Consider the following 18254-nt stretch of genomic DNA (forward strand, 5'->3'; position numbering starts at 1 on the left):
TATAGGTCATACTGATTACAGAGGCGCAGCGGAAGCGTGATGGCCCCGTAACCCAGAGGTTGATAGATCGAAACCACTCTCTGCTATCTAGCTTTTTTATAGAGTACCCCAGTGGCCTAATGGATAAGGCACTGGCTTTCTAAGCCAGGGATTGTGGGTTCGAGTCCCATCTGGGGTGGTTGAAGGCCGTTTGGGATAGAATTGAAGCAGCTTTTATAGGTCACGATGATCACACAGCGCCACATCAAAGACATCCTACTCTATTTTTAAAAATGAAGTGCAAACACGGTAAAAAAAGTATAATTTCATGTGCATGTCTCTGTGCCCTCTGTGATTCTATTTTTTAACTGCTTCTATCAGTTCGTACAGGTCATGCTGATTACAGAGGCACTGGCCTCCTAATCCATGTATTGTGAGTTCAAGTATTTTTGGGGGGTGCCTGAAAGCGGAGTGATGAAGTGGAAGTATCCTGGGCAGTTAACCCAGTGATTTATGGATCGAAACCATCCTCTGCTGTCCAGTTTGTTTTCAGCAATGAAGTGCAAACACAAATATAAAAAGCAAAATTTCATGGGCATGTCTCAGTGCCCTCTGTGATTCTTTTTTTGACTGCTTCTTTCAGTTTGTAGAGGTCATACTGATTACAGAGGCGCAGCGGAAGCGTGATGGCCCCGTAACCCAGAGGTTGATAGATCGAAACCACTCTCTGCTATCTAGTTTTTTTAAAGAGTACCCCAGTGGCCTAATTAATAAGGAACTGTCCTTCTAAGCCAGGGACTGTGGGTTTGAGTCCCATCTGGGGTGGATGAAGGCAGTTTGGGATAGAATTGAAGCAGCTTTTATAGGTCACGATGATCACACAGTGCCACATCGAAGACATCCTACTCTATTTTTAAAAATGAAGTGCAAACACGGTAAAAAAAGTATAATTTCATGTGCATGTCTCTGTGCCCTCTGTGATTCTATTTTTTAACTGCTTCTATCAGTTCGTACAGGTCATGCTGATTACAGAGGCACTGGCCTCCTAATCCATGTATTGTGAGTTCAAGTATTTTTAGGGGGTGCCTGAAAGCGGAGTGATGAAGTGGAAGTATCCTGGGCAGTTAACCCAGTGATTTATGGATTGAAACCATCCTCTGCTGTCCAGTTTGTTTTCAGCAATGAAGTGCAAACACAAATATAAAAAGCAAAATTTCATGGGCATGTCTCAGTGCCCTCTGTGATTCTTTTTTTGACTGCTTCTTTCAGTTTGTAGAGGTCATACTGATTACAGAGGCGCAGCGGAAGCGTGATGGCCCCGTAACCCAGAGGTTGATAGATCGAAACCACTCTCTGCTATCTAGAATTATTTATCAAGTACACAAGTGGCCTAATGGATAAGGCACTGGCTTTTCTAAGCCATGGTTTGTGGGTTCGAGTCCCATCTGGGGTGGATGAAGGCAATTTGGAATAGAAAAAGTGGCCTGAGCATTTAACACAGAGGTTGATGCATCGAAGCTAACCTATTCTATTTTTAGAAATGAAGTGCAACCAGAGTAAAAAAAAGTATAATTTCATGGGAATGTCTGTGTGCCCTCTGAGATTCTTTTTTTGACTGCTTCTTTCAGTTTGTAGAGGTCATACTGATTACAGAGGCGCAGCGGAAGCGTGATGGCCCCGTAACCCAGAGGTTGATAGATCGAAACCACTCTCTGCTATCTAGAATTAATTATCATGTACCCCATTGGCCTAATGGATAAGCCACTGGCCTTCTAAGCCAGTGATTGTGGGTTCGAGTCCCATCTGGGGTGGGTGAAGGCAATTTGGAATAGAAAAGTGGCCTGAGCATGTAACACAGAGGTTGATTCATTGAAGCAATCCTATTCTAATTTTAGAAATGAAGTGCAACCAGAGTAAATAAAAGTATAATTTCATGGGAATGTCTCTGTGCCCTCTGAGATTCTTTTTTTGACTGCTTCTTTCAGTTTGTATAGGTCATACTGATTACAGAGGCGCAGCGGAAGCGTGATGGCCCCGTAACCCAGAGGTTGATAGATCGAAACCACTCTCTGCTATCTAGTTTATTTATAGAGTACCCCAGTGGCCTAAAGGATAAGGCACTGGCCTTCTAAGCCAGGGATTGTGGGTTCGAGTCCCATCTGGGGTGGATGACGGCAATTTGGAAGAGAAAAAGTGGCCTGATCATGAAACACAGAGGTTGATGCATTGAAGCTATCCTATTCTATTTTTAGAAATGAAGTGCAACCAGAGTAAAAAAAAGTATAATTTCATGGGAATGTCTCTGTGCCCTCTGAGATTCTTTTTTTGACTGCTTCATTCAGTTTGTAGAGGTCATACTGATTACAGAGGCGCAGCGGAAGCGTGATGGCCCCGTAACCCAGAGGTTGATAGATCGAAACCACTCTCTACTATCTAGTTTTTTTATAGAGTACCCCAGTGGCCTAATGGATAAGGCACTGGCCTTCTAAGCCAGGGATTGTGGGTTCGAGTCCCATCTGGGGTGGATGAATGACGTTTGGGATAGAATTGAAGAAGCTTTTATACGTCACGATGATCACACAGTGCCACATCGAAGACATCCTACTCTATTTTTAAAAATTAAGTGCAAACACGGTAAAAAAAGTATAATTTCATGTGCATGTCTCTGTGCCCTCTGTGATTCTATTTTTTAACTGCTTCTATCAGTTCGTACAGGTCATGCTGATTACAGAGGCACTGGCCTCCTAATCCATGTATTGTGAGTTCAAGTATTTTTTGGGGGTGCCTGAAAGCGGAGTGATGAAGTGGAAGTATCCTGGGCAGTTAACCCAGTGATTTATGGATCGAAACCATCCTCTGCTGTCCAGTTTGTTTTCAGCAATGAAGTGCAAACACAAATATAAAAAGCTAAATTTCATGGGCATGTCTCAGTGCCCTCTGTGATTCTTTTTTTGACTGCTTCTTTCAGTTTGTAGAGGTCATACTGATTACAGAGGCGCAGCGGAAGCGTGATGGCCCCGTAACCCAGAGGTTGATAGATCGAAACCACTCTCTGCTATCTAGAATTAATTATCATGTACCCCATTGGCCTAATGGATAAGCCACTGGCCTTCTAAGCCAGTGATTGTGGGTTCGAGTCCCATCTGGGGTGGGTGAAGGCAATTTGGAATAGAAAAGTGGTCTGAGCATGTAACACAGAGGTTGATTCATTGAAGCAATCCTATTCTAATTTTAGAAATGAAGTGCAACCAGAGTAAATAAAAGTATAATTTCATGGGAATCTCTCTGTGCCCTCTGAGATTCTTTTTTTGACTGCTTCTTTCAGTTTGTATAGGTCATACTGATTACAGAGGCGCAGCGGAAGCGTGATGGCCCCGTAACCCAGAGGTTGATAGATCGAAACCACTCTCTGCTATCTAGTTTATTTATAGAGTACCCCAGTGGCCTAAAGGATAAGGCACTGACCTTCTAAGCCAGGGATTGTGGGTTCGAGTCCCATCTGGGGTGGATGAAGGCAATTTGGAAGAGAAAAAGTGGCCTGATCATGAAACACAGAGGTTGATGCATTGAAGCTATCCTATTCTATTTTTAGAAATGAAGTGCAACCAGAGTAAAAAAAAGTATAATTTCATGGGAATGTCTCTGTGCCCTCTGAGATTCTTTTTTTGACTGCTTCATTCAGTTTGTATAGGTCATACTGATTACAGAGGCGCAGCGGAAGCGTGATGGCCCCGTAACCCAGAGGTTGATAGATCGAAACCAGTCTCTGCTATCTAGTTTTTTTATAGAGTACCCCAGTAGCCCAATGGATAAGGCACTTGGCCTTCTAACCCAGGTATTATGGGTTCGAGTCCCATTTGGGGTGGATGAAGGCAATTTGGGATAGAATTGAGGCAGCTTTTATAGGTCACGATGATCACACAGTGCCACATCGAAGACATCCTACTCTATTTTTAAAAATGAAGTGCAAACACGGTAAAAAAAGTATCATTTCATGTGCATGTCTCTGTGCCCTCTGTGATTCTATTTTTTAACTGCTTCTATCAGTTCGTACAGGTCATGCTGATTACAGAGGCACTGGCCTCCTAATCCATGTATTGTGAGTTCAAGTATTTTTTGGGGGTGCCTGAAAGCGGAGTGATGAAGTGGAAGTATCCTGGGCAGTTAACCCAGTGATTTATGGATCGAAACCATCCTCTGCTGTCCAGTTTGTTTTCAGCAATGAAGTGCAAACACAAATATAAAAAGCAAAATTTCATGGGCATGTCTCAGTGCCCTCTGTGATTCTTTTTTTGACTGCTTCTTTCAGTTTGTAGAGGTCATACTGATTACAGAGGCGCAGCGGAAGCGTGATGGCCCCGTAACCCAGAGGTTGATAGATCGAAACCACTCTCTGCTATCTAGAATTAATTATCAAGTACCCCAGTGGCCTAATGGATAAGGCACTGGCCTTCTAAGCCAGGGATTGTGGGTTCGAGTCCCATCTGGGGTGGATGAAGGAAATTTGGAATAGAAAAAGTGGCCTGAGCATTTAACACAGAGGTTGATGCATTGAAGCAATGCTATTCTATTTTTAGAAATGAAGTGCAACCAGAGTAAAAAAAAGTATAATTTCATGGGAATGTCACTGTGCCCTCTGAGATTCTTTTTTTGACTGCTTCTTTCAGTTTGTATAGGTCATACTGATTACAGAGGCGCAGCGGAAGCGTGATGGCCCCGTAACCCAGAGGTTGATAGATCGAAACCACTCTCTGCTATCTAGTTTTGTTATAGAGTACCCCAGGGGCCTAATGGATAAGGCACTGGCCTTCTAAGCAAGGGATTGTGGGTTCGAGTCCCATCTGGGGTGGATGAAGGCCGTTTGGGATAGAATTGAAACAGCTTTTATAGGTCACGATGATCACACAGTGCCACATCGAAGACATCCTACTCTATTTTTAAAAATGAAGTGCAAACAGGGTAAAAAAAGTATAATTTCATGTGCATGTCTCTGTGCCCTCTGTGATTCTATTTTTTAACTGCTTCTATCAGTTCGTACAGGTCATGCTGATTACAGAGGCACTGGCCTCCTAATCCATGTATTGTGAGTTCAAGTATTTTTTGGGGGTGCCTGAAAGCGGAGTGATGAAGTGGAAGTATCCTGGGCAGTTAACCCAGTGATTTATGGATCGAAACCATCCTCTGCTGTCCAGTTTGTTTTCAGCAATGAAGTGCAAACACAAATATAAAAAGCAAAATTTCATGGGCATGTCTCAGTGCCCTCTGTGATTCTTTTTTTGACTGCTTCTTTCAGTTTGTAGAGGTCATACTGATTGCAGAGGCGCAGCGGAAGCGTGATGGCCCCGTAACCCAGAGGTTGATAGATCGAAACCACTCTCTGCTATCTAGAATTAATTATCAAGTACCCCAGTGGCCTAATGGATAAGGCACTGGCCTTCTAAGCCAGGGATTGTGGGTTCGAGTCCCATCTGGGGTGGATGAAGGAAATTTGGAATAGAAAAAGTGGCCTGAGCATGTAACACAGAGGTTGATGCATTGAAGCAATGCTATTCTATTTTTAGAAATGAAGTGCAACCAGAGTAAAAAAAAGTATAATTTCATGGGAATGTCACTGTGCCCTCTGAGATTCTTTTTTTGACTGCTTCTTTCAGTTTGTATAGGTCATACTGATTACAGAGGCGCAGCGGAAGCGTGATGGCCCCGTAACCCAGAGGTTGATAGATCGAAACCACTCTCTGCTATCTAGTTTTGTTATAGAGTACCCCAGGGGCCTAATGGATAAGGCACTGGCCTTCTAAGCCAGGGATTGTGGGTTCGAGTCCCATCTGGGGTGGATGAAGGCCGTTTGGGATAGAATTGAAACAGCTTTTATAGGTCACGATGATCACACAGTGCCACATCGAAGACATCCTACTCTATTTTTAAAAATGAAGTGCAAACACGGTAAAAAAAGTATAATTTCATGTGCATGTCTCTGTGCCCTCTGTGATTCTATTTTTTAACTGCTTCTATCAGTTCGTACAGGTCATGCTGATTACAGAGGCACTGGCCTCCTAATCCATGTATTGTGAGTTCAAGTATTTTTTGGGGGTGCCTGAAAGCGGAGTGATGAAGTGGAAGTATCCTGGGCAGTTAACCCAGTGATTTATGGATCGAAACCATCCTCTGCTGTCCAGTTTGTTTTCAGCAATGAAGTGCAAACACAAATATAAAAAGCAAAATTTCATGGGCATGTCTCAGTGCCCTCTGTGATTCTTTTTTTGACTGCTTCTTTCAGTTTGTAGAGGTCATACTGATTACAGAGGCGCAGCGGAAGCGTGATGGCCCCGTAACCCAGAGGTTGATAGATCGAAACCACTCTCTGCTATCTAGAATTAATTATCAAGTACCCCAGTGGCCTAATGGATAAGGCACTGGCCTTCTAAGCCAGGGATTGTGGGTTCGAGTCCCATCTGGGGTGGATGAAGGAAATTTGGAATAGAAAAAGTGGCCTGAGCATTTAACACAGAGGTTGATGCATTGAAGCAATGCTATTCTATTTTTAGAAATGAAGTGCAACCAGAGTAAAAAAAAGTATAATTTCATGGGAATGTCACTGTGCCCTCTGAGATTCTTTTTTTGACTGCTTCTTTCAGTTTGTATAGGTCATACTGATTACAGAGGCGCAGCGGAAGCGTGATGGCCCCGTAACCCAGAGGTTGATAGATCGAAACCACTCTCTGCTATCTAGTTTTGTTATAGAGTACCCCAGTGGCCTAATTGATAAGGCACTGGCCTTCTAAGCCAGGGATTGTGGGTTCGAGTCCCATCTGGGGTGGATGAAGGCCGTTTGGGATAGAATTGAAACAGCTTTTATAGGTCACGATGATCACACAGTGCCACATCGAAGACATCCTACTCTATTTTTAAAAATGAAGTGCAAACACGGTAAAAAAAGTATAATTTCATGTGCATGTCTCTGTGCCCTCTGTGATTCTATTTTTTAACTGCTTCTATCAGTTCGTACAGGTCATGCTGATTACAGAGGCACTGGCCTCCTAATCCATGTATTGTGAGTTCAAGTATTTTTGGGGGGTGCCTGAAAGCGGAGTGATGAAGTGGAAGTATCCTGGGCAGTTAACCCAGTGATTTATGGATCGAAACCATCCTCTGCTGTCCAGTTTGTTTTCAGCAATGAAGTGCAAACACAAATATAAAAAGCAAAATTTCATGGGCATGTCTCAGTGCCCTCTGTGATTCTTTTTTTGACTGCTTCTTTCAGTTTGTAGAGGTCATACTGATTACAGAGGCGCAGCGGAAGCGTGATGGCCCCGTAACCCAGAGGTTGATAGATCGAAACCACTCTCTGCTATCTAGAATTAGTTATCTAGTACCCCAGTGGCCTAATGGATAAGGCACTGGCCTTCTAAGCCAGGGATTGTGGGTTCGAGTCCCATCTGGGGTGGATGAAGGAAATTTGGAATAGAAAAAGTGGCCTGAGCATGTAACACAGAGGTTGATGCATTGAAGCAATGCTATTCTATTTTTAGAAATGAAGTGCAACCAGAGTAAAAAAAAGTATAATTTCATGGGAATGTCACTGTGCCCTCTGAGATTCTTTTTTTGACTGCTTCTTTCAGTTTGTATAGGTCATACTGATTACAGAGGCGCAGCGGAAGCGTGATGGCCCCGTAACCCAGAGGTTGATAGATCGAAACCACTCTCTGCTATCTAGTTTTGTTATAGAGTACCCCAGTGGCCTAATTGATAAGGCACTGGCCTTCTAAGCCAGGGATTGTGGGTTCGAGTCCCATCTGGGGTGGATGAAGGCCGTTTGGGATAGAATTGAAACAGCTTTTATAGGTCACGATGATCACACAGTGCCACATCGAAGACATCCTACTCTATTTTTAAAAATGAAGTGCAAACACGGTAAAAAAAGTATAATTTCATGTGCATGTCTCTGTGCCCTCTGTGATTCTATTTTTTAACTGCTTCTATCAGTTCGTACAGGTCATGCTGATTACAGAGGCACTGGCCTCCTAATCCATGTATTGTGAGTTCAAGTATTTTTTGGGGGTGCCTGAAAGCGGAGTGATGAAGTGGAAGTATCCTGGGCAGTTAACCCAGTGATTTATGGATCGAAACCATCCTCTGCTGTCCAGTTTGTTTTCAGCAATGAAGTGCAAACACAAATATAAAAAGCAAAATTTCATGGGCATGTCTCAGTGCCCTCTGTGATTCTTTTTTTGACTGCTTCTTTCAGTTTGTAGAGGTCATACTGATTACAGAGGCGCAGCGGAAGCGTGATGGCCCCGTAACCCAGAGGTTGATAGATCGAAACCACTCTCTGCTATCTAGAATTAGTTATCTAGTACCCCAGTGGCCTAATGGATAAGGCACTGGCCTTCTAAGCCAGGGATTGTGGGTTCGAGTCCCATCTGGGGTGGATGAAGGAAATTTGGAATAGAAAAAGTGGCCTGAGCATGTAACACAGAGGTTGATCCATTGAAGCAATGCTATTCTATTTTTAGAAATGAAGTGCAACCAGAGTAAAAAAAAGTATAATTTCATGGGAATGTCACTGTGCCCTCTGAGATTCTTTTATTTACTGCTTCTTTCAGTTTGTATAGGTCATACTGATTACAGAGGCGCAGCGGAAGCGTGATGGCCCCGTAACCCAGAGGTTGATAGATCGAAACCACTCTCTGCTATCTAGTTTTGTTATAGAGTACCCCAGTGGCCTAATGGATAAGGCACTGGCTTTCTAAGCCAGGGATTGTGGGTTCGAGTCCCATCTGGGGTGGATGAAGGCCGTTTGGGATAGAATTGAAACAGCTTTTATAGGTCACGATGATCACACAGTGCCACATCGAAGACATCCTACTCTATTTTTAAAAATGAAGTGCAAACACGGTAAAAAAAGTATAATTTCATGTGCATGTCTCTGTGCCCTCTGTGATTCTATTTTTTAACTGCTTCTATCAGTTCGTACAGGTCATGCTGATTACAGAGGCACTGGCCTCCTAATCCATGTATTGTGAGTTCAAGTATTTTTTGGGGGTGCCTGAAAGCGGAGTGATGAAGTGGAAGTATCCTGGGCAGTTAACCCAGTGATTTATGGATCGAAACCATCCTCTGCTGTCCAGTTTGTTTTCAGCAATGAAGTGCAAACACAAATATAAAAAGCATAATTTCATGGGCATGTCTCAGTGCCCTCTGTGATTCTTTTTTTGACTGCTTCTTTCAGTTTGTAGAGGTCATACTGATTACAGAGGCGCAGCGGAAGCGTGATGGCCCCGTAACCCAGAGGTTGATAGATCGAAACCACTCTCTGCTATCTAGAATTAATTATCAAGTACCCCAGTGGCCTAATGGATAAGGCACTGGCCTTCTAAGCCAGGGATTGTGGGTTCGAGTCCCATCTGGGGTGGATGAAGGAAATTTGGAATAGAAAAAGTTGCCTGAGCATGGAACACAGAGGTTGATGCATTGAAGCAATTCTATTTTTAGAAATGAAGTGCAACCAGAGTAAAAAAAAGTATAATTTCATGGGAATGTCACTGTGCCCTCTGAGATTCTTTTTTTGACTGCTTCTTTCAGTTTGTATAGGTCATACTGATTACAGAGGCGCAGCGGAAGCGTGATGGCCCCGTAACCCAGAGGTTGATAGATCGAAACCACTCTCTGCTATCTAGTTTTGTTATAGAGTACCCCAGTGGCCTAATGGATAAGGCACTGGCCTTCTAAGCCAGGGATTGTGGGTTCGAGTCCAATCTGGGGTGGATGAAGGCCGTTTGGGATAGAATTGAAACAGCTTTTATAGGTCACGATGATCACACAGTGCCACATCGAAGACATCCTACTCTATTTTTAAAAATGAAGTGCAAACACGGTAAAAAAAGTATAATTTCATGTGCATGTCTCTGTGCCCTCTGTGATTCTATTTTTTAACTGCTTCTATCAGTTCGTACAGGTCATGCTGATTACAGAGGCACTGGCCTCCTAATCCATGTATTGTGAGTTCAAGTATTTTTTGGGGGTGCCTGAAAGCGGAGTGATGAAGTGGAAGTATCCTGGGCAGTTAACCCAGTGATTTATGGATCGAAACCATCCTCTGCTGTCCAGTTTGTTTTCAGCAATGAAGTGCAAACACAAATATAAAAAGCAAAATTTCATGGGCATGTCTCAGTGCCCTCTGTGATTCTTTTTTTGACTGCTTCTTTCAGTTTGTAGAGGTCATACTGATTACAGAGGCGCAGCGGAAGCGTGATGGCCCCGTAACCCAGAGGTTGATAGATCGAAACCACTCTCTGCTATCTAGAATTAATTATCAAGTACCCCAGTGGCCTAATGGATAAGGCACTGGCCTTCTAAGCCAGGGATTGTGGGTTCGAGTCCCATCTGGGGTGGATGAAGGAAATTTGGAATAGAAAAAGTGGCCTGAGCATTTAACACAGAGGTTGATGCATTGAAGCAATGCTATTCTATTTTTAGAAATGAAGTGCAACCAGAGTAAAAAAAAGTATAATTTCATGGGAATGTCACTGTGCCCTCTGAGATTCTTTTTTTGACTGCTTCTTTCAGTTTGTATAGGTCATACTGATTACAGAGGCGCAGCGGAAGCGTGATGGCCCCGTAACCCAGAGGTTGATAGATCGAAACCACTCTCTGCTATCTAGTTTTGTTATAGAGTACCCCAGTGGCCTAATGGATAAGGCACTGGCCTTCTAAGCCAGGGATTGTGGGTTCGAGTCCCATCTGGGGTGGATGAAGGACGTTTGGGATAGAATTGAAACAGTTTTTATAGGTCACGATGATCACACAGTGCCACATCGAAGACATCCTACTCTATTTTTAAAAATGAAGTGCAAACACGGTAAAAAAAGTATAATTTCATGTGCATGTCTCTGTGCCCTCTGTGATTCTATTTTTTAACTGCTTCTATCAGTTCGTACAGGTCATGCTGATTACAGAGGCACTGGCCTCCTAATCCATGTATTGTGAGTTCAAGTATTTTTTGGGGGTGCCTGAAAGCGGAGTGATGAAGTGGAAGTATCCTGGGCAGTTAACCCAGTGATTTATGGATCGAAACCATCCTCTGCTGTCCAGTTTGTTTTCAGCAATGAAGTGCAAACACAAATATAAAAAGCAAAATTTCATGGGCATGTCTCAGTGCCCTCTGTGATTCTTTTTTTGACTGCTTCTTTCAGTTTGTAGAGGTCATACTGATTACAGAGGCGCAGCGGAAGCGTGATGGCCCCGTAACCCAGAGGTTGATAGATCGAAACCACTCTCTGCTATCTAGATTTATTTATCAAGTACACCAGTGGCCTAATGGATAAGGCACTGGCCTTCTAAGCTAGGGTTTGTGGGCTCGAGTCCCATCTGGGGTGGATGAAGGCAATTTGGAATAGAAAAAGTGGCCTGAGCATGTAACACAGAGGTTGATGCATCGAAGCTATTCTATTCTATTTTTAGAAATGAAGTGCAACCAGAGTAAAAAAAAGTATAATTTCATGGGAATTTCCTTGTGCCCTCTGAGATTCATTTTTTTTTGACTGCTTCTTTCAGTTTGTATAGGTCATACTGATTACAGAGGCGCAGCGGAAGCGTGATGGCCCCGTAACCCAGAGGTTGATAGATCGAAACCACTCTCTGCTATCTAGTTTTTTTAAAGAGTACCCCAGTGGCCTAATGGATAAGGCACTGGCCTTCTAAGGCAGGGACTGTGGGTTCGAGTCCCATCTGGGGTGGATGAAGGCTGTTTGGGATAGAATTGAAGCAGCTTTTATAGGTCACGATGATCACACAGTGCCACATCGAAGACATCCTACTCTATTTTAAAAAATGAAGTGCAAACACGGTAAAAAAAGTATAATTTCATGTGCATGTCTCTGTGCCCTCTGTGATTCTATTTTTTAACTGCTTCTATCAGTTCGTACAGGTCATGCTGATTACAGAGGCACTGGCCTCCTAATCCATGTATTGTGAGTTCAAGTATTTTTTGGGGGTGCCTGAAAGCGGAGTGATGAAGTGGAAGTATCCTGGGCAGTTAACCCAGTGATTTATGGATCGAAACCATCCTCTGCTGTCCAGTTTGTTTTCAGCAATGAAGTGCAAACACAAATATAAAAAGCAAAATTTCATGGGCATGTCTCAGTGCCCTCTGTGATTCTTTTTTTGACTGCTTCTTTCAGTTTGTAGAGGTCATACTGATTACAGAGGCGCAGCGGAAGCGTGATGGCCCCGTAACCCAGAGGTTGATAGATTGAAACCACTCTCTGCTATCTAGATTTTATTACCAAGTACCCCAGTGGCCTAATGGATAAGGCACTGGCCTTCTAAGCCAGGGATTGTGGGTTCGAGTCCCATCTGGGGTGGATGAAGGCAATTTGGATTAGAAAAAGTGAACTGAGCATGTAACACAGAAGTTGATGTATCGAAGCTATCCTATTCTATTTTTAGAAATGAAGTGCAACCAGGGTAAAAAAAGTATAATTTCATGGGAATGTCTCTGTTCCCTCTGAGATTCTTTTTTTTGACTGCTTCTTTCAGTTTGTATAGGTCATACTGATTACAGAGGCGCAGCGGAAGCGTGATAGCCCCGTAACCCAGAGGTTGATAGATGAAAACCACTCTTTGCTATCTAGTTTTTTTCGAAAGTACCCCAGTGGCCTAATGGATAAGGCACTGGTCTTCTAAGCCAGGGATTGTTGGTTCGATTCCGATCTGGGGTGGATGAAGGTAGTTTGGTACAGAATCGAAGCAGCTTGTATAGGTCAAAGTGCCACATCAAAGATATCCTACTCTATTTTTACAAATGAAGTGCAAACAGGGTATAAAAAAGTATAATTTCATGTGCATGTCTCTGTGCCCTCTGTGATTCTATTTTTTAACTGCTTCTATCAGTTCGTACAGGTCATGCTGATTACAGAGGCACTGGCCTCCTAATCCATGTATTGTGAGTTCAAGTATTATTTTGGGGGTGCCTGAAAGCGGAGTGATGAAGTGGAAGTATCCTGAGTTAACCCAGTGATTTATGGATCGAAACCATCCTCTGCTGTCCAGTTTGTTTTCAGCAATGAAGTGCAAAGACAAATATAAAAAGCAAAATTTCATGGGCATGTCTCAGTGCCCTCCGTGATTCTTTGTTTGACTTCTTTTGTCAGTTTTTATAGGTTATACTGATGGTAGAGGAACTGGCCTCCTAATCCATGTATTGTGAGTTCAAGTATGATTTTGGGGTGCCTGAAAGCGGAGTGATGAAGTGGAAGTATGCTGGGCAGTTAACCCAGTGATTTATGGATCGAAACCATCCTCTGCTGTCCAGTTTGTTTTCAGCAATGAAGTGCAAACACAAATATTAAAAGCATCATTTCATGGGCATGTCTCTGTGCCCTCTGTGATTCTTTTTTTGACTGCTTCTTTCGGTTTGTATAGGTCATACTGATTACAGAGGCGCAGCGGAAGCGTGATGGCCCCGTAACCCAGAGGTTGATAGATCGAAACCACTCTCTGCTATCTAGTTTTTTTTAGCAAGTACCCCAGTGGCCTAATGGATAATTGCCTGGCCTTCTAAGCCAGGGATTGTGGGTTCGAGTCCCATCTGGGGTGTATGAATGCAGTTTGGGATAGAATCGAAGCAACTTGTATAGGTCACGATGATCACACAATGCCACATTGAAGATATCCTACTCTATTTTTACAAATCAAGTGCAAACAGGGTATAAAAAAGTATAATTTCATGTGCATGTCTCTGTGCCCTCCGTGATTCTATTTTTTAACTGCTTCTATCAGTTCGTACAGGTCATGCTGATTACAGAGGCACTGGCCTCCTAATCCATGTATTGTGAGTTCAAGTATTATTTTGGGGTGCCTGAAAGCGGAGTGATGAAGTGGAAGTATGCTGGGCAGTTAACCCAGTGATTTATGGATCGAAACCATCCTCTGCTGTCCAGTTTGTTTTCAGCAATGAAGTGCAAACGCAAATATAAAAAGCATAATTTCATGGGCATGTCTCAGTGCACTCTGTGATTCTTTTTTTGACTGCTTCTTTCAGTTTGTATAGGTCATACTGATTACAGAGGCGCAGCGGAAGCGTGATGGCCCCGTAGCCCAGAGGTTGATAGATCAAAACCACTCTCTGCTCTTTGTGTTTGCACTTCAAATGCTGAAAACAAACTGGACAGCAGAGGATGGTTTCGATCCATAAATCACTGGGTTAACTGCCCAGGATACTTCCACTTCATCACTCCGCTTTCAGGCACCCCAAAAAATACTTGAACTCACAATACATGGATTAGGAGGACAGTGCCTCTGTAATCAGCATGACCTGTACGAACTGATAGAAGCAGTTAAAAAATAGAATCACAGAGGGCACAGAGACATGCACATGAAATGATACTTTTTTATACCTGTTTGCACTTCATTTGCAAAAATAGAGTAGGATGTCTTCGATGTGGCACTGTGTGATCATCGTGACCTATACAAGCTGCTTCAATTCTATCCCAAACGTCCTTCATCCACCCCAGATGTGACTCGAACCCACAAACCCTGGCTTAGAAGGCCAGTGCCTTATCCATTAGGCCACTGGGGTACTTGCTAAAAAGAAACTAGATAGCAGAGAGTGGTTTCGATCTATCAACCTCTGGGTTACAGGGCCATCACGCTTCCGCTGCGCCTCTGTAATCAGTATGACCTATACAAACTGAAAGAAGCAGTCAAAAAACGAATCTCAGAGGGCACAGAGACATTCCCATGAAATTATACTTTTTTTTACTCTGGTTGCACTTCATTTCTAAAAATAGAATAGGATAGCTTCGATGAATCAACCTCTGTGTTACATGCTCAGGCCACTTTTTCTATTCCAAATTGCCTTCATCCACCCCAGATGGGACTCGAACCCACAATCCCTGGCTTAGAAGGCCAGTGCCTTATCCATTAGGCCACTGGGGTACTTGATAAAAAATTAAAGATAGCAGAGAGTGGTTTCGATCTATCAACCTCTGGGTTACGGGGCCATCACGCTTCCGCTGCGCCTCTGTAATCAGTATGACCTCTAAAAACTGAAAGAAGCAGTCAAAAAAAGAATCACAGAGGGCACTGAGACATGCACATGAAATTTTGCTTTTTATATTTGTGTTTGCACTTCACTGCTGACAACAAACTGGACAGCAGAGGATGGTTTCGATCCATAAATCACTGGGTTAACTGCCCAGGATACTTCCACTTCATCACTCCGCTTTCAGGCACCCCAAAATAATACTTGAAATCACAATACATGGATTAGGAGGCCAGTTCCTCTACAATCAGTATAACCTATAAAAACTGACAAAAGAAGTCAAACAAAGAATCACAGAGGGCACTGAGACATGCCCATGAAATTTAGCTTTTTATATTTGTGTTTGCACTTCATTGCTGACAACAAACTGGACAGCAGAGGATGGTTTCGATCCATAAATCACTGGGTTAACTGCCCAGGATACTTCCACTTCATCACTCCGCTTTCAGGCACCCCCAAAAAATACTTGAACTCACAATACATGGATTAGGAGGACAGAGCCTCTGTAATCAGCATGACCTGTACGAACTGATAGAAGCAGTTAAAAAATAGAATCACAGAGGGCACATAGACATGCACATGAAATTATACTTTTTTATACCCTGTTTGCACTTCATTTGCAAAAATAGAGTAAGATATCTTCGATGTGGCACTTTGACCTATACAAGCTGCTTCGATTCTGTCTCAAACCGCCTTCATACACCCCAGATGGGACTCGAACCCTCTATCCCTGGCTTAGAACTCCAGTGGCTTATCCATTAGGCCACTGGGTTACTTACAAAAATTAAATAGATAGCAGAGAGTGGTTTTGATCTATCAACCCCTGGGCTACGGGGCCATCACGCTTCCGCTGCGCCTCTGTAATCAGTATGACCTATACCAACTGAAAGAAGCAGTCAAAAAAAGAATCACAGAGGTCACAGAGACATGCCCATGAAATTATGCTTTTTATATTTGCGTTTTCACTTCATTGCTGAAAACAAACTGGACAGAAGAGGATGGTTTCGATCCATAAATCACTGGGTTAACTGCCCAGCATACTTCCACTTCATCACTCCGCTTTCAGGCACCCCAAAATAATACTTGAACTCACAATACATGGATTAGGAGGCCAGTGCCTCTGCAATCAGCATGACCTGTACGAACTGATAGAAGCAGTTAAAAAATAGAATCACAGAGGGCACAGAGACATGCACATGAAATGATACTTTTTTTACCCTGTTTGCACTTCATTTTTAAAAATAGAGTAGGATGTCTTCAATGTGGCACTGTGTGATCATCGTGACCTATAAAATCTGCTTCAATTCTATCCCAAACTGCCTTCATCCACCCCAGATGGGACTCGAACCCACAATCCCTGGCTTAGAAGGCCAGTGCCTTATCCATTAGGCCACTGGGGTACTTGATAAAAATAACTAGATAGCAGAGAGTGGTTTCGATCTATCACCCTCTGGGTTACGGGGCTTTCACGCTTCCGCTGCGCCTCTGTAATCAGTATGACCTATACAAACTGAAAGAAGCAGTCAAAAAAAGAATCTCAGAGGGCACAGAGACATTCCCATGAAATTATACTTTTTTTTACTCTGGTTGCACTTCATTTCTAAAAATAGAGTAGGATAGCTTCGATGAATCAACCTCTGTGTTACATGCTCAGGGCACTTTTTCTATTCCAAATTGCCTTCATCCACCCCAGATGGGACTCGAACCAACAATCCCAGGCTTAGAAGGCCAGTGCCTTAACCATTGGGTCCCTGGGGTAATTGATAAAGAATTATAGATAGCAGAGAGTGGTTTCGATCTATCAACCTCTGGGTTACGGGGCCATCACGCTTCCGCTGCGCCTCTGTAATCAGTATGACCTCTACAAACTGAAAGAAGCAGTCAAAAAAAGAATCACAGAGGGCACTGAGACATGCCCATGAAATGTTGCTTTTTATATTTGTGTTTGCACTTCATTGCTGACAACAAACTGGACAGCAGAGGATGGTTTCGATCCATAAATCACTGGGTTAACTGCCCAGGATACTTTCACTTCATCACTCCGCTTTCAGGCACCCCCAAAAAATACTTGAACTCACAATACATGGATTAGGAGGCCAGTGCCTTATCCATTAGGCCACTGGGGTACTTGATAAAGAATTATAGATAGCAGAGAGTGGTTTCGATCTATCAACCTCTGGGTTACGGGTCCATCACGCTTCCGCTGCGCCTCTGTAATCAGTATGACCTATACAAACTGAAAGAAGCAGTCAAAAAAAGAATCTCAGAGGGCACAGAGATATTCCCATGAAATTATACTTTTTTTTACTCTGGTTGCACTTCATTTCTAAAAATACAATAGGATAGCTTCGATGCATCAACCTCTGTGTTACATGCTCAGGCCACTTTTTCTATTCCAAATTGCCTTCATTCACCACAGATGGGACTCGAATCCACAATCCCTGGCTTAGAAGGGCAGTGCCTTATCCATTAGACTACTGGGGTACTTGATAGAAAAATCTAGATAGCAGAGAGTGGTTTCGATCTTTCAACCTCTGGGTTACGGGGCCATCACGCTTCCGCTGCGCCTCTGTAATCAGTATGACCTCTACAAACTGAAAGAAGCAGTCAAAAAAAGAATCTCAGAGGGCACAGAGACATTCCCATGAAATTATACTTTTTTTTACTCTGGTTGCACTTCATTTCTAAAAATAGAATAGGATAGTTCCGATGCATCATCCTCTGTGTTAAATGCTCAGGACACTTTTTCTATTCCAAACTTCCTTCATCCACCCCAGATGGGACTCGAACCCACAATCCCTGGCTTAGAAGGCCAGTGCCTTATCCATTAGGCAACTGGGGTACTTGATAGAAAAATCTAGATAGCAGAGAGTGGATTCGATCTATCAACCTCTGGGTTACGGGGCCATCACGCTTCCGCTGCGCCTCTGTAATCAGTATGACCTCTACAAACTGAAAGAAGCAGTCAAAAAAAGAATCACAGAGGGCACTGAGACATGCCCATGAAATGTTGCTTTTTATATTTGTGTTTGCACTTCATTGCTGACAACAAACTGGACAGCAGAGGATGGTTTCGATCCATAAATCACTGGGTTAACTGCCAAAGGATACTTTCACTTCATCACTCCGCTTTCAGGCACCCCAAAAAAATACTTGAACTCACAATACATGGATTAGGAGGCCAGTGCCTCTGTAATCAGCATGACCTGTACGAACTGATAGAAGCAGTTAA

At 43.1% G+C, this 18254-nt stretch overlaps 23 non-coding genes across 23 annotated transcripts; 19 read left to right on the top strand and 4 right to left on the bottom strand.

Annotated features, from left to right (window-relative positions):
- Window positions 1–105: 105 nt before the first annotated feature.
- On the top strand, window positions 106–178 carry trnar-ucu (transfer RNA arginine (anticodon UCU)). Its single transcript has one exon. It is a non-coding gene; the product is annotated as a tRNA-Arg (tRNA).
- Window positions 179–2073: 1895 nt separating this feature from the next.
- Window positions 2074–2146, top strand: trnar-ucu (transfer RNA arginine (anticodon UCU)). Its single transcript has one exon. It is a non-coding gene; the product is annotated as a tRNA-Arg (tRNA).
- A 284-nt stretch (window positions 2147–2430) lies between these two features.
- trnar-ucu (transfer RNA arginine (anticodon UCU)) lies at window positions 2431–2503 on the top strand. Its single transcript has one exon. It is a non-coding gene; the product is annotated as a tRNA-Arg (tRNA).
- A 1895-nt stretch (window positions 2504–4398) lies between these two features.
- On the top strand, window positions 4399–4471 carry trnar-ucu (transfer RNA arginine (anticodon UCU)). Its single transcript has one exon. It is a non-coding gene; the product is annotated as a tRNA-Arg (tRNA).
- Window positions 4472–5382: 911 nt separating this feature from the next.
- trnar-ucu (transfer RNA arginine (anticodon UCU)) lies at window positions 5383–5455 on the top strand. The gene has a single exon. It is a non-coding gene; the product is annotated as a tRNA-Arg (tRNA).
- A 284-nt stretch (window positions 5456–5739) lies between these two features.
- Window positions 5740–5812, top strand: trnar-ucu (transfer RNA arginine (anticodon UCU)). Its single transcript has one exon. It is a non-coding gene; the product is annotated as a tRNA-Arg (tRNA).
- Window positions 5813–6366: 554 nt separating this feature from the next.
- Window positions 6367–6439, top strand: trnar-ucu (transfer RNA arginine (anticodon UCU)). The gene has a single exon. It is a non-coding gene; the product is annotated as a tRNA-Arg (tRNA).
- A 284-nt stretch (window positions 6440–6723) lies between these two features.
- Window positions 6724–6796, top strand: trnar-ucu (transfer RNA arginine (anticodon UCU)). The gene has a single exon. It is a non-coding gene; the product is annotated as a tRNA-Arg (tRNA).
- Window positions 6797–7350: 554 nt separating this feature from the next.
- On the top strand, window positions 7351–7423 carry trnar-ucu (transfer RNA arginine (anticodon UCU)). Its single transcript has one exon. It is a non-coding gene; the product is annotated as a tRNA-Arg (tRNA).
- Window positions 7424–7707: 284 nt separating this feature from the next.
- Window positions 7708–7780, top strand: trnar-ucu (transfer RNA arginine (anticodon UCU)). The gene has a single exon. It is a non-coding gene; the product is annotated as a tRNA-Arg (tRNA).
- Window positions 7781–8334: 554 nt separating this feature from the next.
- trnar-ucu (transfer RNA arginine (anticodon UCU)) lies at window positions 8335–8407 on the top strand. Its single transcript has one exon. It is a non-coding gene; the product is annotated as a tRNA-Arg (tRNA).
- Window positions 8408–8691: 284 nt separating this feature from the next.
- On the top strand, window positions 8692–8764 carry trnar-ucu (transfer RNA arginine (anticodon UCU)). The gene has a single exon. It is a non-coding gene; the product is annotated as a tRNA-Arg (tRNA).
- Window positions 8765–9318: 554 nt separating this feature from the next.
- Window positions 9319–9391, top strand: trnar-ucu (transfer RNA arginine (anticodon UCU)). Its single transcript has one exon. It is a non-coding gene; the product is annotated as a tRNA-Arg (tRNA).
- Window positions 9392–9670: 279 nt separating this feature from the next.
- Window positions 9671–9743, top strand: trnar-ucu (transfer RNA arginine (anticodon UCU)). The gene has a single exon. It is a non-coding gene; the product is annotated as a tRNA-Arg (tRNA).
- Window positions 9744–10297: 554 nt separating this feature from the next.
- Window positions 10298–10370, top strand: trnar-ucu (transfer RNA arginine (anticodon UCU)). The gene has a single exon. It is a non-coding gene; the product is annotated as a tRNA-Arg (tRNA).
- Window positions 10371–10654: 284 nt separating this feature from the next.
- trnar-ucu (transfer RNA arginine (anticodon UCU)) lies at window positions 10655–10727 on the top strand. Its single transcript has one exon. It is a non-coding gene; the product is annotated as a tRNA-Arg (tRNA).
- Window positions 10728–11641: 914 nt separating this feature from the next.
- trnar-ucu (transfer RNA arginine (anticodon UCU)) lies at window positions 11642–11714 on the top strand. Its single transcript has one exon. It is a non-coding gene; the product is annotated as a tRNA-Arg (tRNA).
- Window positions 11715–12268: 554 nt separating this feature from the next.
- On the top strand, window positions 12269–12341 carry trnar-ucu (transfer RNA arginine (anticodon UCU)). Its single transcript has one exon. It is a non-coding gene; the product is annotated as a tRNA-Arg (tRNA).
- A 284-nt stretch (window positions 12342–12625) lies between these two features.
- On the top strand, window positions 12626–12698 carry trnar-ucu (transfer RNA arginine (anticodon UCU)). Its single transcript has one exon. It is a non-coding gene; the product is annotated as a tRNA-Arg (tRNA).
- A 1786-nt stretch (window positions 12699–14484) lies between these two features.
- Window positions 14485–14557, bottom strand: trnar-ucu (transfer RNA arginine (anticodon UCU)). Its single transcript has one exon. It is a non-coding gene; the product is annotated as a tRNA-Arg (tRNA).
- Window positions 14558–14843: 286 nt separating this feature from the next.
- trnar-ucu (transfer RNA arginine (anticodon UCU)) lies at window positions 14844–14916 on the bottom strand. Its single transcript has one exon. It is a non-coding gene; the product is annotated as a tRNA-Arg (tRNA).
- A 1433-nt stretch (window positions 14917–16349) lies between these two features.
- Window positions 16350–16422, bottom strand: trnar-ucu (transfer RNA arginine (anticodon UCU)). Its single transcript has one exon. It is a non-coding gene; the product is annotated as a tRNA-Arg (tRNA).
- Window positions 16423–17791: 1369 nt separating this feature from the next.
- trnar-ucu (transfer RNA arginine (anticodon UCU)) lies at window positions 17792–17864 on the bottom strand. The gene has a single exon. It is a non-coding gene; the product is annotated as a tRNA-Arg (tRNA).
- Window positions 17865–18254: the final 390 nt, after the last annotated feature.

The sequence above is a fragment of the Salvelinus fontinalis genome, chromosome 11 (assembly GCF_029448725.1).
Source record: "Salvelinus fontinalis isolate EN_2023a chromosome 11, ASM2944872v1, whole genome shotgun sequence".
Taxonomy (NCBI): Eukaryota; Metazoa; Chordata; class Actinopteri; order Salmoniformes; family Salmonidae; genus Salvelinus; species Salvelinus fontinalis.